The following is an 18,858-nucleotide window of genomic DNA, read 5'->3' on the forward strand; positions in this document are numbered from 1 at the left end:
CTAGAATCAACACAAAACACACCTAAATGACACCTAAAACTTAGGAAGAACATGACATCGGGTGATTGTGAGATCGAGAGATTTCTTGAATTCTATGAATTTCCTAAAAAGAATCAATTGCTTAATGACTTCTTTATTGATTAATAGCGAATAGAGATATCATATTGATTAATTGAGATTAATTGCATGTATACTTGAGAAAGATAGATGCATTACATTAGGGTTTTTGAGATTACAAATAAGGAGAATTAATTAGAATAATATAGAAACCGTGATTCATGATTCAAGTTAGTAAAATCGTTACTTTAGTACATTCTTTTATTATAAAGTCAATTTCCAAGATTGTTTTCTTTCATTTATTCATTTACATTTCTCGTTTCAATTACTTTTTGAATTATCTAATTAAATTCTTAGACTTTGAAAGTATAGTAATTGGTGGAATTACCTATTTATTCCCTGTGGGTTTGACATCCTTTGAATAAAAACTATATTATAATACACTGTACGCTTGCAGCAGAAAAATATGTATCAAGTTTTTGGCATTGTTGTTGGGTAGTAAAGAAATTAATTTTGCTAATATTGTTGCTATAAGTCTTGATTTTAAATTAGATTTTCTTTATTTCAGCAACTAACGTTACTTTTTGTGCTTGGTTTTACAGTATATGCGAAGGAGTAGGAGTTCTACCCCTATCGAGCCTTTGAATCTTGAAATCGAGTGCACACTCCGTTTATTGAAAGCCAAGAAGAAAACTGAAGAACCTAGTATGGCGAATAACAGGATGGACAATACTAATAACAACAACAATCAGAATAATGAAGTTCCACCTGCAGCTCCAACGGTTTCGATTATTCCAGTACAACGGGTAGTCCGAGATTTTTGTATGCCCATTGTGAATGACAACTACACTGGAATCGTCAATCCTACCATTGGGGCCAACAATTTCAAATTGAAGCCAACACTAATCAATATGGTGCAGAAAATTAGTTAGGTGGTCTAGCTACTGAGGACCCCAACATTCACTTGGCCATATTTATGGAGGTATGCGCCACTGTCAAAATGAATGGTGTTATTGATGACGCCCTCCGATTGCATCTCTTCCCTTTCTCCTTGAGGGATAGAGCGAGGATTTGGCTACAATCTCTATAGCCCAGATCGATCACAACATGTGATGAAATGGCTAAGAAGTTTTTGATAAAAAATTTCCCTCCATCAAAGTTTGCTCAACTGCATAGTGAAATTGGGCAATTCTGACAACAAGATCAAGAGCCCTTTTATGAAGCTTGGGAAAGGTTCAAAGACTTATTACGTCGCTGCCCACAGCATGGATACCAGAACTAGATGCAAGTACAACTCAATTATAATGGGTTGAATGGTTCAACTAGGACTATTATTGATGCAGCGACTGGGGGTGCATTATTGGCCAAGACTGCAGATGAGGCCCTTGCCTTAATGGAAGAAATGGCTACAAACAGTTATCTGTGGCCCATTGAGAGATCGAGTGCTAAGAAGGTAGCTGGGTTGTATGAAGTCGACCATATTACATCGATGAATGCTCAGATTGCGGCTTTAAAAAATCAAGTGGCTGCCCTATCAACACAAGGTACTCCATCGGTCATGGAAAGTGTGGCAGCAACTTCTTTATTGCATGAGTATGATCATCAATTAGAGCAAGCTCAATATATGGCCAACCGTCCCTTCAACAAAAACTACAGAAGAACCAATGTACCTAATTACTACCATCCAGGATTGCGTAACCATGAGAATTTCTCTTATGCCAATGTTAAAAATGTTCTGCAACCACCTTCGGGTTCAATACTCAACAACAACAAGAGAAGAAGCAATGATTGGAAGATATCTTGGGCACATTTATCATGGAGTCTAATAAGAGGTTCGGTAAAAATGAGGTAAGACTCGACAACATAGAGACCCATATGACTAGCATGGGTGCTTCAATGAAGAAAATTGAGACTCGATTGGGCCAATTAGCCAATGCTGTCAGTTCTAATCAGAAGGGGGATTTTCCAAGTGACACTGTAATAAACACAAAGGAGCAATGCAAAGTCATTTCACTAAGGAGTGGCAAGATTATTTAAGGGGGTAAAAAAGGTGCAGAAAAGAAGGTTTCTAGTTAGAAGAAAGGCAAGCTAATTGAGCGAGAGGTTGATAAGGAAGAACAAGCAGTTAAGGAGAATTTGAATGAGAAGAGAATGAAGAAAGACTTGCCTCCACCATATCAGCCACCACTACCTTACCCTCAACGATTCTAGAAAAAGAAGATTGATGATCAGTTTGCAAAGTGTTGATGGTGAGAACTCGTCAATGATGTTAGGTTAGAGAAATCAAAGTATATAGCATATAAATGAAGAACTTCAAGAAACTAATAAGAAACTTAGAAAATAGTTGTAGAAGGAAATGGAAACAAGAACTTGTATTTCTCTTGATACCAAGTTATAGTGTTTTTTCAACCCCTTCAATGGTGAAGTGAGGTTCCCTTTATAGCGGGCTCTATGGCCCCTAATACATTGTGGTCCCAGGGGACCAGATTGTTCACAAGTACATTGTCAGGGAAGTGGAATCAGACGTAGTGGCACAGGTGGTGGTGGTGTCGGCCCTGATTCATGATCAGAGACGTGTAGGTAGTGCCTCCACCATTGGTACTAACCTGTACTATCTTTACCTGTCTAAAACGGACATCAGGGTCACGCCTCTGTGCTCCTCATGGTCGTACAGTCTGTTCCCGTACGTGTACCTCGTACCTAAAGGTTGCTCTCGTATATTTCAAGACACACCCTTGCTCCAAGCCTCTTTTATTTTGCTAAGTATAAGATGGCTTGTAGACTTGAGTGAGATATGTACCTGGGAGTTGCACCTCGTTGGTGGCACCTTCCTTAGAAAATAGAGAAGGCCCTCATCAGCGGGGCATGTGCTTATATCATGGCAAGGCGCGTGCAAGACCCACGCGAGGCGGCCTATGTGAGGCGTTGGAGAGGAGGCACGCGCGAGGCCTATGTGAGGCGTTGGAGAGGAGGCACGCGCGAGGCCTATGTAAGGCGCTGGAGAGGTGGTGTGCACGAGGCCTATGCGAGGTGCTGGAGAGGTGGTGTGCGCGAGGCCCACGCGAGGCACTGGAGAGGTGGCCCACGCGAGGCCCACACAAGGCGCTGGAGAGGTAGTGCGCACGAGGCCCACGTGAGGCGATGAACAGGTGGCGCACGCTAGGCCCACACGAGGCGCTGGAAAGGTGGTGCACGCGAGGCCTATGTGAGGTGCTGGAGAGGCGGCACGCGCGAGGCCCACGCGAGGCATTGGAGAGGTGGCGCGCGCGAGGCCTATGCGAGGCACTAGAGAGGTGGTGCGCGCAAGGCCTATGCGAGGCGCTGGAGAGGTGGCGCACGCGAGCCCCACGTGAGGCGCTAGAGAGGTGGTGCATGCGAGGCCCTAGAGAGGTGGTGCACGTGAGGCCTATGCGAGGCGCTGGAAAGGCAGCGCGCACGAGGCCCACATGAGGTGCTGGAGAGGTGGCGCGCGCAAGGCCTATGCGAGGCGCTGAAGAGGTGGCGTGCGCGAGGCCTATGTGAGGTGATGGAGAGGCGGCGCGCGAGGCGATGAGAGGAGATGCGCGCGAGGTCCACGTGAGGCGCTGGAGAGAAGGCGCTCGCGAGGAGGCCTAGGTGCGCGACACCTAGGCACTGGTCCATAGGACCTTCAGTGAGGTAAGAAAGGTGAAGTGAGCTTAGGCCTCACGTGGGGTGAGACAGGTCAATCTCGCGAAGGCCTTGCGTGAGGCCTAGGTCTTTTAGGATCATGTCCAATTTGTGGTATTCACACTTGCCTCCCAGTCTACAAGAGAGTCTTCAGGCTCTCTTGTAGACTTCAAGGTGCAATGCATTCGGGATGTCTGCAAGATTTTGAGGGTGTATGTGAGCCTATCATTGTGCTTTGCAGATCCCAAAGTGAGTGTCAAGGCCTCTCATTGACCATTGATCAGGCATCATATTTGATAGCTAAGATGAGCCTATGGTTCTTGTGGATGCCAAAAATCCACCAAGAAAAAAATCCCCAGTACATGGTTAAAATACAAGGCTGAAGGACACTTAGTTACATTATCAGGCTCAGGCCTATAAGTCTTGTGAAACCGGGAGATGGTCCCAAGGGAAGCAACACCTTGTGAGCCATGAAGTATGGCCTTTTTGGATGCTCAACATTCCAAGCTTGTAAAAGATCCAAGGCATATGCTAAGGTCCCATGAAGGCCTAACTACAAGTCTGAGCCGTGGGATGCTCGGGCCACTGTCATCTTGAAACTGCCTTGCACCACCTCTCGGCGCATGTGTGTCTCGCAAAGCCCCAGCCTCACACCACCTCTCGGCACACCCAGTGAGGCGGCTCGTGCGTCACAGCCACAAGCACCCCAGCGAGGCCCCGTCTTGCACAGGAGGATCAGGCGCGGGAGCGCCTCGTGAGGCTGGCACCACGCCCTCACCTCGCCCACACACCTGCCGCGCCAAAGGGTTACGAGGCCAGTGCCTCACCCACGTACTTTCCGCGCCAAGGGCTCCCAAGGTCGACACCTCACTCACTCCAAGGGGCCTCGCCCCCATGGCTGTATCGCGTGCCAAAGGGCTTCACGCCTCGCTCACTCCAAGGGACCTCGCCCCCATGGTCGTCTCGCGTGCCAAAGGGCTTCACGCCTCGCTCACTCAAAGGGGCCTCGCCCCCATGGCCGTCTCGTGTGCCAAAGGGCTTCACGCCTCGCTCACTCCAAGGGGCCTCGCCCCCATGGCCGTCTCGCGTACCAAAGGGCTTCACGCCTCGCTCACTGCAAGGGGCCTCGCCCCCATGGCCGTCTCGCGTGCCAAAGGCTTCGCGCCTCGCTCACCTCAAGGGGCCTCGCCCCCATGGCCATCTCACGTGCCAAAGGCTTCGCGCCTCGCTCACCTCAAGGGGCCTCGCCCCCATGGCTGTCTCACGTGCCAAAGGCTTCGCGCCTCGCTCACCTCAAGGGGCCTCGCCCCCATGGCCGTCTCGCGTGCCAAGGGATACGCACCTCGCTCACCTCAAGGGGCCTCACCCCCATGACCGTCTCACATGCCAAGGGCTTCGCGCCTCGGATAACAAATTCCACCAATGTGCCTTGCACCTCACATGTGCGCTCGTGCATCTTTTCTCGCATCTCCTATGGCCTCGCACCTAGCACCCTTCGACCATACAATAGGACCTCGTACCACCATGGTCCTACGACCCCTAATAATCGCTCATGTCAATACACTAGCCTCATCCTTAGGGGTGTCCACGTGGTGACCATGGAGCATGGAGCATGGAGCATGGAGAGTTAGAATACAGATGGTACGGTGTCCACGCCAAGCGGGTAGTGGCAGTACAAGAATGGTACATGGCCAGGACTCCCTCAGCACGCTTATGAGGTCAGTACCTGACAAGTAGTGGGGGCATAATATGGTACCAAGACAAGAGCGCTTTTGCAGGCCCCTGACATATACTAGAGAAGACCACCACTCTTCCAACACCACTACCATCTGTACTGCTATCCTGACAGTGTACTCATGTACTATTTTGTCCTGGGGGACCACTATGTACAAAGGAGCCATTAGTGCTCCAATATAAATAGATGATCACCCCTCCAGAAAGGGGGTTGTAAAATTCATTGTATGCAGAGGCTATTGAGAAATATACCAAGGCTTGCTCCATTGTTTATCTGTGTTTACTTTTCCTTAAAGTTTATTCTCAGTTCTGATATAAGCATCACCTGACTTACCTTTGAGTTTTCCAATCTAATTTCGTTGACGAGATTTCACCGTCAACAGTTCTTATAAATAGGTCTTCATATCTAGCCTATCATTTACACTTTATCTCCTTAGCTTAGTGGTTTTGGAGTCTTTACTTCTTTCAAGAGGTAAGGGGTTTGTTCCTCTACAACCCCACTTTGGTTGTCCTTCCCTTTTATTATTTGAGTTTATTTATTTTATGCCAATATCCACACAGGTCCTTGAGGACTAAAATTCTTCTCTCCTCCATTTTTGCAGGCACGAATCTACGACCCTTCACATTCATTTGATCACGGTGGTGCTTTGGACCCTTGTCCTCCTTTTTACCGTGCTAGTACTTTTGACCTTTGGCTTCCCTTCAACTGTGACAACGCCTAATTTTTCTTACATAAGGTATACTTTCTTTCTTTCTTATTTCATTGGGTCCAAATTAGCACTACTCGGGATGGGTTGCCTGGGTCGAAGCTTGTTGTGAGTTGATCCATTTACATGCCCTTGTTTGTACCCCATAGTTGGTCATTTAGAGCGCTCGTGTCTAGAGGTTTTGAGCCCATTCCTTTGTGTTTTGTAGCTATCCCCTCATTTACACGTGCACCCTTATTACCTACAAGACGAGATTCCATGGCATGTGAGGGATCATCTGGTGCTCCTCTGGGGGTCAAGTTTGTAGACTAATCTTCTGACTCGGAGTCCCCAAAAAACGACCCTCACCAAGACTATGACACTTTGAGGCAGGCTTGTACGCGCCACCTTGAGCATATGGCTGAACTTAGGCGTAAAATTTGGGTAGTGGAGAGCGAAATATACTAAGTTTGAAGGGGCGATGCAATTTCTTTCCCCTTTGACCTTAGCGACCACATAACAAACCTTAGGGTGACCCTTTTGAACCTACAGATGGAGTTGGAGTTCATGGAGGGAAATCTCCCGCCTGAATGTAATGCCCTAGTTACTCCAAGACAGTTACTGTGAACTTTGAACCGTGCTTAACTCGTTAATCGAGTTCTTTGGTTAAAAACGAGCATCTAGGTGTTATTAATAGGTTAAGGTGGAAAACCAATCAAAAGGAAAGGATATATTTTATTTAAAACATAAAATTGTTCATGGGCCCATAAAAACGTTTACAAGTTATTTATAATACAAAACGATCATTACAGTATAAAATTACAACCCGCCGACCTAAGCAGCAAAAATAGGGTAGACCCCCTAGTTCCTCCGAGAAACTCCTTGGCCGTGGTGGTCAAGCAGCCGCATATGTACACATCACCACCTAAGCTCTCCACTCAAGGCTAGGTGTGCTTTTCTTTCCCTTTACCTGCACCACATAGCACCCATGAGCCAAAGCCCAGTAAGAAAACTCAATACTGCATGTATATAATATCAAATGATGATCATGGTAATCATCCATGACTTATAGCCCTAAACAGATGAGCGACAGATGTGTAAGTCACTAACGTGGGTTCTGCACCCTTTACAAATGAGTGATCGAGTCACTAGCTTAAATAGGATAAGTGACTGATGAGCGAGTCACCAATGTAAACCAAATGAGTGACCATGGAGTCACTAGTGTGGGTTCCACACCCTTAGCCATGTGACGATGGAGTCACCTGGGCCTTCTGGCCCTGACTCTGAGTAACTAATCATGGAACTAGGCAAGCACTTTTAGTTTTCATCGAACTTGGGATCGGTCTGGCATTAATGCTCATGATGAGTCATTCAATGAAGATTTCGATTAGATCTAATCTTTTCGGCTCTGCGTTCATGACGCTTATGCCACTTCTGACTCATAGGTCAGTAACATACGACCAATGCTCAGTACTACTGTCGAACTTGACTAGTAAGTCACAGCTTCACAGTCAGTTCTGACACCATTTTCGATTCTGACTAATAAGTCAGTGCCATTCACAAGTAAGCAAGATTTTCTAAGCATTTGATATGCAATCAATGTCCACATTTAAACACTCAACATGCCTCAATAATAACCATGCATGCCAAATATGGGGTGCAGTTTTCTTACCTCTGGTTCGAGCGAGAAGTAGTAAAAGAACGACCCTTGAGAACGATCGACCTTTTGATTCCTTAGCAGTTACCTAATCTTAATCAATTATAACTTCCATCAATGAAAATCAACAATGAAAGGGTCTTGACCTAAACCTTACTCCCGAGACCCCGAATTGTACCTAAACAGTGAGTAGATTCGATCCCGAGCCTTAGGAATTGAAACCCCGAGCCAAAAACTCTTAAAAATGCCCAAAATAGGATTCTAAAGAAATAAGGTAGCACTACCCCCTAGTGCCTTAGCGCTCTAGAAAAATAAGAATCCCCCCGAGTAGCGTTGTAGTGCCCACTTGTGGGCGCTGTAGCGCTACAACCAGCCAGTTTTGCCCTGAATCTTTCTCCCTTTGACTCCACCATTTCCAACCTGAACCAAAAGCTTCCAAACCTCATTTTAAGTCCCAATTGAACCCAAAAACCATCTCTTTATGTCCTAGGCATCACAACCTAAGTAACTCTAGCCAAAAACTCCCATCAATTCCCTTTAACCAACCTAGAAAACCAAGCTGAAAACCAAACCAAAAACAGAGCAAAGCTAGAGTTTTAATGGCTAGAAACTTACCTCAAGCTTAGTTTAGGATCCTCTTCAATGGTGGAACACAATCCTAAGCCCTCAAGATCCACTTCCCTAGCTTGAATCTTCAAGAAAAGCTCAAAAATCCAAAGGAAAAAGGAGAAGAAAAGATGTACGGGAGAGATGTGTTTATGCTCTGTTTTGGCTATCCTTCCACAGCCTTCAATGGCTTAAACATATCCTAGGGGTGAAAAGACTAAATTGCCCCTAGGTCAAATAAAGTTTTCTAAAGGCTCCCAAGGGTAAAAATCGTCCTTTCCCGCCTATTTTGTTAATCATAATTAACACCCTCCAATTCCCGTTATTCTCAAAATTCTCAAATACCAATAATTCATATCCCATTACCCTTTAATTCCCGGCAATGCTCTAATCACCGAAATACCCCGAGACTCACCCCGAGCCCTGAACTTAATCCTGTTATGACCAAACTGCTAACTTGCACTCAAAGACCGTCTAATGCCAAATGGCTCGAACAAATCCACATTATAATGTGGCCTCAACAATAGCTCACCACATGCATGAAAACACACAATTACGCCCTCAATGGGCCAAATTACCAAAATGCCCCTATGATGAAATTTGGACCCGCATGCATGCATTTAACATCATATTATAATATAATTCACATAAACATGCATATAATAATTTAATGGCGTAATAAATTAGTTATGGCCCTCCCGGCCTACTAATCCAACCATTAAACCGCATTAGGGATTTTGGGGCATTACACTGAACCTCCTGCCCCGTTCTCCCCTTATGGTTGTCATGGGGTCATCCCGAGTTCCCCTTAATCCTTGTTTTTGATTCACCCTTGCTTAGCGCTTCCACACTCATCGCCTCGGTGGAAGACCCTTGCTAGGAAGAAAAAGTGGAGGGTAAAGTGTCCTGTTTCTACCTCACCTTTTTCCTTTGGTTTTGCAAATATGGCAAAGAGAGTGCGGTGGCAGGTGGCTTCCGAGGTGCAAGATTCTGGTCCTTTATTGGCATCTTCTATTGTGTCTACTGTGTCAGAGAATCGGTTGTTGGAGCTATCCACGAAATATTGCATTGGCAAGGAATAAAAGTTGTATGTTCCTTCCAATACCTGTCGGGCCGATAATCCCCCCCAGTGGTGCGTGGCCATGAGCAAGCATATCTTGAAAGCGGGTGGCACCATTCCTTTGCACCCGTTTTTTGTCATGATACTTAATCACTTCGACCTTGCTCCCCTCCAGCTAGCGCCTAACAGCTGGCTGACCTTAAGTTGCCTATACATGGCATTCACTGAGCTCAACCAACGCGCTCCTACGGCTCGAGAGGTGCATTTCATGTATAACCTCATGCCAACCCCCAAATCCAAAGGCTTTTATTTCTTACAGAAGGCCAACTCCCAGGTTTCCCTCATAGAGGGTTCTGTATCAAACCCGGGGTCTTGGAAGTAGGACTTTTTCTTCATAAAAGGTCCCATTTTTGTACGTGAACGCTTTCGCTCGTCCCCAGGTACTTCAAGCTTGTCTTCCTTTTGCTTTGAATTGGTTATTCTGGAACTTATGCTTGTATTTGCAATTGTGTTGATTGTGAAGAGGAGCGCCAGTGGACAAAGTCCTCGATACCGACCCTACCCAGAAAATGGTGGCCTGCCTCTTCACTGTGGCAAACCTGAACTGTCACAACTTATCCGCGGTTTCGGATCCTGATGCGATGTGGCATGTTTTTGAGTGAAGGAAGAAGGCGCCTTTAGTTGAGCATAATTCTGACAGAGGCGACGCGGAGTGGGTGCCCAAGGAGGTTTCCCCAGAACCCAGACGACCTCGCCGATCATCTCTGTCTCCTAGGGGTGCCCTCCTTCGGCCCCTATGGACCATGACATGGCCTCTCACTCCCATGGTCCGAAGGCCATGCCAGGGGGCTTCGTCTGTCCCTTTTCTGAGGACTACAATAATCTTCCTCATGCTCCCCTCAATCCTGGTCCGTCGGAAGCTCATTTTCCCGATATTCCTACGCCCGCTCCTTCTTCGGTGAGCGGGTCATCCGTCCCTACCCAGCTAGGCACCCCTTACTTGAAGGGGGCACCCTGGGTGGGTCGTATGGTGATCTCTTGGGCAATTGTATACTTGGGTCACCAAGGGTCTTCCTGAGACTGATTGGAGAAGTCTTGGGAATTTTGCCATGTCGGAGCTTGAGGAGACTCTTGTGCGCTCCACAACTTGGGTGAGTTCATGTGCCTTTCATTGACCTTACTCTTTTTTTTTTTGGATTCTTTGTTTTCTCATCATCATTATTATTTTTCTTATATATGGGTTTTTTTTTTTGTGCATGCTTCTCTGGTGGCCCAATGCTTCGCCGACTCGGCGCAGGACCTCTCCTCGTCGAATGCCAAAAGGGACCGTCTAACAGTCAAGGTCCAGGGGCTCGAGAGGGAACTCACTGATACCAAGCTTAAGCTTGAGAAGGCCCTGGCGAAGGCCTCTTCATTGTCGAAAAAGAGAAGAGGGCAAATGCCAAGGCCGTGATGCTGCAGGAGAAGGTTGCTCGCCTAGAGGCCGATCTTGATGGAGCAGAAGCTAAGGTCACAATGTTGCAGGAGAGGGTCACTCTCCTAGAGGCGAATTTGGCTAAAATCGAGTACAAATCCATAGAGCGCGCCCTCTATGGAATGTGGAGGCAAAATCCTAACTTTGATTTCTCCTCCTTTGGTGAGAACGCTGTTGCCAGGGTGGCTGAGTGGAATGCTCGCGGTAGGAGGCCCTGAGATTCTGCTTCTGCGATCTTATCATTTAGTTCGATTTGGCTGTATGCTCACTTGAGCTTATCATTCAATTTTTTTTTATTTTGTTGGAACTTTTATAAGTCCTATTACATTATCGCGACTCATTTTTTCTGTATATATATATGATTATTTGCTTTTGTTCCTCTATGTTTGAGGTCCTTTAGAGCCCAAACGAAGGGGTTCGACAGGTCTCTCTTTGGTGAACCTTGATTGTATCTATATGGATATGTTGACCCTTTGGGTTCTAGTTATCATTTTATATACTTTTGCGTGCGCTTATTATTTCTTGCGAGAAGCGTCATTCTCGTTATTATTCTTAGTACTATTTTTGCAAAGGTCTCTTTTAGGACCCTTTTTGTCTAGATGGCTTGGTGGTCGCTCTAGGCTTATTGGTGGGTTCTCTTCTTGAGGCATTTCCTCTCATGGAAGCATCTGCCTTTATTAGGAGGCTTTTCTTGTAGGACCTTTTAACCTCCTTGATGTTCATAAGGGTAGCTAATCCTCGTGAACTCAAGTGATGCCTTGCAAGGTCTTCTTCTTTATTTATAAGGGTTTTTTTTTATATATAAGGGTCTCATTTAGGACCCTTTTTTTGCAATATACCCTGCCCCCCAAGTGGTTGGCGAGATTTATCTCGGCAGGCACTTTGATCATTTTATTCACGCATTTTGATAATCATTGTAAATGAGATTTAGATAGTGCGATCATTTTGCTCAAATAAGAGTTCTTACTACATATTCATTTAATGCCACAACATATTCATTGGAAATGAGTGAAGTACATGGTAACCTATGGTGACTTCATTCTTACTACATATCAAGGATTCCAAGTTAGCCTTCTACCTCATAGCTATTACATTAGACTTGCACGTTTAGACAGAACAATAACATTCTTGCCTCAGACATGGAGGTCTTATTGATAATATTTTTTAGATGTTCTGTGTTCCATGCTCTAGGTACCATGGTATCATCCAAACGTGCCAGCTTGTAGGTGTTAGGGGGAACCAGCTGGGCAACTTGGTAGGGCCCTTCCCAGTTTTCCCCTAATACACCCGCGCTCGGGTCCTGAGTGTTGGGTAGGACTTTCCTTAACACGAGGTCTCCGACCCTGAACGCCCTCTCTCACACCCTTGAATTATAGTAGCTTGCGGCTCGTTGCTGGTACGTTGCCAACTTCAGTAGTGCCCTTTCTCTCCTTGCTTCCAACAAGTCCAAATTTTTTGCTAATGCTGCAATGTTAGCCTGGTCATCATACACTTGTATGTGGATGGAGTTGATCTTCATTTCTATCAGAAGGACAATCTTACAGCCATAGGCTAAGGTTAAAGGCGTCTTTCCAATGGTGTAACGAGGTGTAGTCTTGTAGGCCCAAAGCACATTGGTAGTTCTTCGACCCAGGCCCCTTTCAACTTTTCCAACTTTGTTTTTAGGTTCCTCTTTAGGATCTTGTTGATGACCTCCACTTGTCCATTGGATTGTGGGTGTACTACAGTGGAGAAACTCCTCTTGATTCCCCTTTCCCTGCAATATTCTTCGAATACTCCTTCTTGAAATTGCGTCCCATTGTCAGAGATTATCTTGTAGGGTACTCCAAACCTGCAGACGATAAATTTGTTGGCGAAGGTGGTGATTTGCTTAGCCGTTATGTTGACTAGAGGCTCTGCTTCCACCCATTTAGTAAAGTAATCGACTGCTACAACCGTGTATTTTGCTCCTCCTCTTCTTGCTGGCAACACTCCAATCAAGTCAATCCCCCACACTACGAAGGGCCATAGATTGGTCATGCTCACCAGCTCATTTGGTGACTGTCTGGGGTAATTTGCATGTCTTTGGCACTTGTCACACCTTTTCCCAAAATCACTCGCATCCTTCTCCATGGTAGGCCAATAATACCCCTCTCGTATGGCCTATGTTTCCGTGGACTGCCCCCAGCATGATTTCCACATTCCCCTTCCTGTATCTCTTGCAGAACTTTTAAAGCCTCCCCCTTATTTGTACATCGTAGGAGTAGGGTGGAGAAGCCTCTCTTATATAAAACTCCATCTACCAGGGTGTATTGGGCGACTTTGTAAGTTAGCTTACGGGCATATTTTTTGTCCAAAGGCAATGTTCCGTCATTTAAGTACCTCAAGACGGGTGCAAACCATGACCCCAGGGTTATTGACCATGTGGATTTCCTCTTCTGCTATGCTCGGCTTGGAGAGGTATTCCACAGGGATGGACTCAAGCGTGTCTTCGTTTCGGGTAGAGGCGAGTTTTGCGAGAGCATCGACGTTTGTGTTTTGCTCCCTTGGGATCTGTTCTATGGTGTATTTTTCGAACTGACCCAAATACCCTTTCACTTTGGCGAGATATGCAGCCTTTTTTGGGCCTCTAGCTTGGTATTCACCCTTCACTTGAAAGACTACCAGTTGTGAGTCACTAAAGACATGAAAATGAGTTACCTTAAACTCCTTAGCTAGCCGTAGGCCAACCAATAGTGCCTCGTATTCTGTTTCGTTGTTGGAAGCTTCGAATTAGAATCTTAAGGCACAATACATCTTGTGCCCCTCAGGTCCCGTCATTACAATGCCAGCGCCGACTCCTCCCTCATTAGATGCCCCACCTACATGGAGGCTCCATTCTTCAGGCTGCTTTTCCCCTTCACCAACCAGTTCATTCTCTTCTACTTCTCCCTCCTCATGGGGTCGGTGTGCAAAATCAACTATAAAATCTGCAAGTACCTGCCCGTTGACTGACGTCATTGAGGTGTAAGTGATGTCAAACTGACTTAATTCAATCAACCACTTTAATAACCTTCCTGAAGTTTCTGGTTTATGCAAGACTTGACGCAGAGGGGTGTAACGCCCTACTGCCTTAGAGTCGTTACTAAATGAGTTTATAATATGCAATTAACTCGCTAATCGAGGTTCTAGGACAAAAGTGTAATAAAACCATAATCAGAGTCATAAATTTGAAAATAAACCTTTCATTGAAAATTATAAAGCGTTTAACATTTGGGATCCCAAAAAATACTGTTTAGAAATATTTACAACTCAAAAACATAACCAGAGTCGACTAAACGACAAAATTTAAGTTTAGTACAAACATCCCCCAAAGGTACCCCTGGCCGTGGCAGCCAGGCAGACCAGACATGTACGCACTGCTCGTCACGCTCACCATACTCAAGGTTGGTCGACTTTCCCCTTCCCTTTACATGCACCATAGAGCACCCGTGAGCCGAAGCCCAGCAAGAAAACCCTCATAAGCAGATAACATATGCATAACAACACTTAACATATAAACATGCCATCATCAGGCTATACATGTACGACCATGCCATCCCAGGCGCTTTACCAGGCCCTGGGTTCGCGGTCTATACCGTAAGGATATCCCAGGTATCCCTTGGGGTCTTGCCCTATCAACTCGCACTCTGCGTGCTAAACGCTGCTCCCGGTCCCTTGCTGTTCTCGGCCTTCGCCATTCCCGGCCATCGCCATTCCATCATTTATATACACACATAATATAACTAAATCGATATTTAAACGCATATAAATTCAATCAAAGGGCCACACCCTACAACACAATCATATAGGGTCAAGACCTGCAACACAAGCTCTATGGGAACAGTAGTTTTCTTACCTGCGTCCTGAGCTTTCCAGGCACCGATGTCCCTAGCACAGTTTCCTAGTCCGAGCCTCGCCGAAGCCCTAGTCACAACGCATTAACAATATCCACCCATCAAGTTCTTATCCGTTAAATAGCTTTGGGTCATAATTCTAATCTCCGGAACGTTAAATGCTATCAATCCGGGTGATAAAATCCATTCCGAGCCTTAACTATTGAATTCCCGAGCCTAAAACCTCTTAAAAACTCAAAAATGCATTGAGCGCCGCGACCCTAAGCTCAACCAGAGGCTCAGCCTCTTTTCTGACAACACGTGTCGCAGCCCTACTATAGGGCGCCGCGACGCGCCCCTTCTATCAGGCCACACCATTGTTCTAAAGGGCCGCAGCTCTACAAGAACAGGGTCGCGGCCCGACCCCTCGAGCCCAGAAAAACTCACCATTTTCATCCCCAAAACCAGTCCAATTATCCCCAAAATCAAGCCAACAATCTAAACTAATCATCACAGAGGTCATACTATAGATTCAGCAACAAAACCCAACAAGAACTCAAGCAAAAAACCTCATCAAACTCAAATTCAATTCTTCACCCAACACACATGCATACTCTAAGAAAACCAGCAGAAACTTCAAGCACAATTCAAATAATTTAAAGGCTTACCCTTGCTTAATTGAGTCTCTGAGCTGAGCTCCTAGGCTCCAAGCTCCAAGCCTCAAGCTCCCCAAAATCCTAGCTCCAATTCCTTAGTTTTTGACTAGTTTCCTCCAAGATGTCTCTAGGCCTCCAAGCTTCCAAGGGAAAAGATGAGAGAGGGAGATAGAATAAGTGGGTCGGTTCCTAAGTTCTGAGTGTCTCCTTAACTTTGTTTTATTTAACTTAAGTCTATAATGTTACCTCAAAGCTCGGGGTACCAAAAACGTCCCCGAGGGCGAAATGGTAAATTTCCCCAATATTCCCTCCTAGGCATTATAACCTCAAATATATCTCCAAACATTTATTTCCATAACCCGATAATCCCATAAAATGACTAACACCCGAAATACCCCTCGACTCGCCCCGAGTCGGATTTTCGACCCTGTTGTGACTTTCTAGCTAATCACTCCCTAGAACTGTCTCTGATCGTGCAACACAGATATATCACAAGTATATCACAATTATCATGTTTATACCCTCAATGGGATAAAATTACAATCATGCCCCTAATAACCAGACGAGGCCCACATGCATATTTAATTCACCTAAACATGCATCACTAATCACATATTCACACAAATTCACATATTAAACAATAATTCACTTATTGCCCTCCAGGCACACTAATCAAGGCCCTAAGCTTTATTAGCAAATTTGGGTCGTTACAAGGGGTGTTGGCGAGCACTTCAATAGCATGAGCGTGAAAATAGGACCTCAGCTTTCGTGAAGCCACTATCAAGGCATATGCTAACTTTTCTATGTTTGGGTACCGGGTTTCTGCGTCTACCAACCGCTTGCTCACATAGTACACGGGCTGCTGATGCTTCTTTTCTCCTTTGACTAGGGTGGCACTTATAGCATGCTCTGATACGACCAAATACAAGTACAACTTTTCCCCTTTTTCTGGCTTAGCCAAAAGGGGTGGTTTTCCAAGGTGTTCCTTTAGCTTAGCAAAAGCTTCCTGACAATCTTCATCCCAAGCAAACTTTTTGCTCCCTTTTAGGACGTTGAAGAAAGGAAGGCATTTGTCTGTGGATCTGGAGATGAACTTATCGAGGGCTGCTACTTTCCCGGTTAAGCATTGCACCTCCTTCTTGCTCTGTAGTGGGCTCATTTCCAACAATGCCTTGATTTTGTCAAGATTGGCCTCGATACCTCGGGAGTTCACCATAAAACCCAGGAACTTCCCTGACGAAACTCCGAAGGTGCACTTGAGCAAGTTTAGCTTCATTATGAATTTTCGGAGGGTGCCGAACATCTCACTGAGGTCGTTTGTGAGCTTTTCTTCCTTCTTTTTCTTTACCAACATATCGTCTACATATACTTCCATATTCCTCCCTATCTAATTCACAAACATTCTATTCAGCAGCCTTTGATAAGTAGCACCTGCGTTCTTTAAACCAAAAGGTATCACTTTTTAGCAAATAAAGCCCTTTGTCTGTTATAAATGAAGTGTGCTCTTCATCGGTCAGGTTCATGGGTATTTGGTTGTACCCGAAATATGCATCCATGAAGCTAAGTAACTCGTGCCCCACCGTAGCGTCTACCAACTGGTCTATCCTAGGAAGCGGGAAGCTGTCCTTAAGGCATGCTTTATTGAGGTTAGTAAAATCTACACAATTCCTCCACTTTCCATTGGGCTTTGGGACTAAAACTAGGTTTGATACCAATATTGGGTAAAATGCTTCTCGGATAAACCCATTTGCCTTCAACTTGTCAACCTCTTCTTTTAAGGCAGCGTATCTTTTCGGGTCTAGCGCTCTCCTTTTCTGCCTCATAGGCCTTGCTTTTGGGTCGATGTTAAGTGATGATACATGATTGATGGGTCTATTCCTACCATGTCCTTGTGACTCCAAGAGAATACATCGAGGTTGACTTTCAGAAATTCTACTAGTTTCTCCTTCACGATATTCGGAAGGTTTCTTCCTACCTTCAACTTCCTCAACGGCTCATTCATGACCGTGACTTCTTCCAACTCCTCTACTGGCTCGGCTCTGGGTTCTTCTGCGACTCGCGGATCCAACTCGTGCGGGTTTGTGCTTCCATGCACCACCATTTCCATAGGCACTGATGGCTCTATGGTCATACGAAGGGATGTGTTATAACATTCCCCCACTTCCTTCTACTCTCCTTTCATGCTTTCTATTCCCCAGGAGTTGGGAATTTCATGGCTAAGTGGTACACTGAAGTTATTGCCTTCAATTCTCTTAGGGAGAGTCTCCCTAATACCGCATTCAAGGCTGAGGTGCAATCTACCATGACAAAGTTTGCCATTATGGTGGTTTGTCTGGGTTGTTCTCCCATGGTGAGGGCTAACTCAATTGCCCCTAAGGGCTATATTGAATCTCCTATAAATCCATACAGGGAGGTATTGCAGGGCTTTAGGTGCCAGATATTTAGTCTCATCTTCTCCAAAGCTGAGCGATATAGGATGTCTACAGATCTTCCATTATCCACCAAGACCCGATGCACCCTCATGTTTGCAAGTTGGACAGTCAACACCAAGGGGTCATTATGAGGGAAATGCACACCCCGCGCGTCTTCTTCGGTGAAGGTTATCGAGTCATTCTCCCCCATAAAACTCTTCGAGGGGCGTTGCTCCAAACTTAAGACGCATGGTGGTGGACTTTGCCTAGCTTCCCTGGTGTATTTGTCTCGCCCCTTCCTTGATTTGCCTCCAAATTATGATCCTCCAAAGATGGTCCTAACTTCTCCTTGCACCTCTGGGGCTACCTCCTGTGCCCGTGGCGAGGATACTCCTTCTTCTGGCCTTTGGTTTTCTTTGCAGACGTATCTGCCCAAATGTTCCTTGTGTATAAGCTCTTCGATTTCTATTTTCAAATGGGTGCATTCTGTAGTGATGTGGCTGATATCTTTATGATACTGACAATATTTATTGGGGTCTCTTTTTGATCGGTCTTTTTTCATTGGCGGGGGCCTCCTGAAAGGGACCTAATTTTCATTCGTGATGAAGATATGTTCCCTAGCGTGTGTGAGGTCAGTATAAAAGGTGTAGGAGGCATGTTTATGCTCATCAATGCGTTGGGGCTTCCGAGGCTGATCATCTCTTGACCCTTCATAGACCCTTTTATTCTTTGCACTGCTTTGGCCTTCCCAGATTGAGGGTTTGGTGGGGATTGGTCTTTTTTTTTCCTTAAGGCTCACGTGACCATCCTCGACACGAATATATTTCTATGCCCGCTCGTAGAAATCGTCCAAGTCTGTGACCTCTCTCTTAAGCATGTTATCCCATAACTTACTGCCGGGGCATACTCCGGCCGTGATGGCCATTATTAACTCTCCACGGGTCAAGCTCCCTACTTTGGTTGCCTCCACATTGAACCTGTGGATATAGCTCTTTAGAATCTCATTTTCTCCTTGTTTCACATTAGCGAGGCTGGT

General features: G+C 45.6%; 1 non-coding gene across 1 annotated transcript; it reads right to left on the reverse strand.

The window, feature by feature from the left end:
* Positions 1-1,222: 1,222 nt before the first annotated feature.
* LOC133813224 (small nucleolar RNA R71) lies at positions 1,223-1,329 on the reverse strand. The gene has a single exon (XR_009884260.1). It is a non-coding gene; the product is annotated as a small nucleolar RNA R71 (small nucleolar RNA).
* Between the last annotated feature and the right edge of the window lie 17,529 nt (positions 1,330-18,858).

Source organism: Humulus lupulus, chromosome 1 (assembly GCF_963169125.1).
Source record: "Humulus lupulus chromosome 1, drHumLupu1.1, whole genome shotgun sequence".
Lineage (NCBI taxonomy): Eukaryota > Viridiplantae > Streptophyta > Magnoliopsida > Rosales > Cannabaceae > Humulus > Humulus lupulus.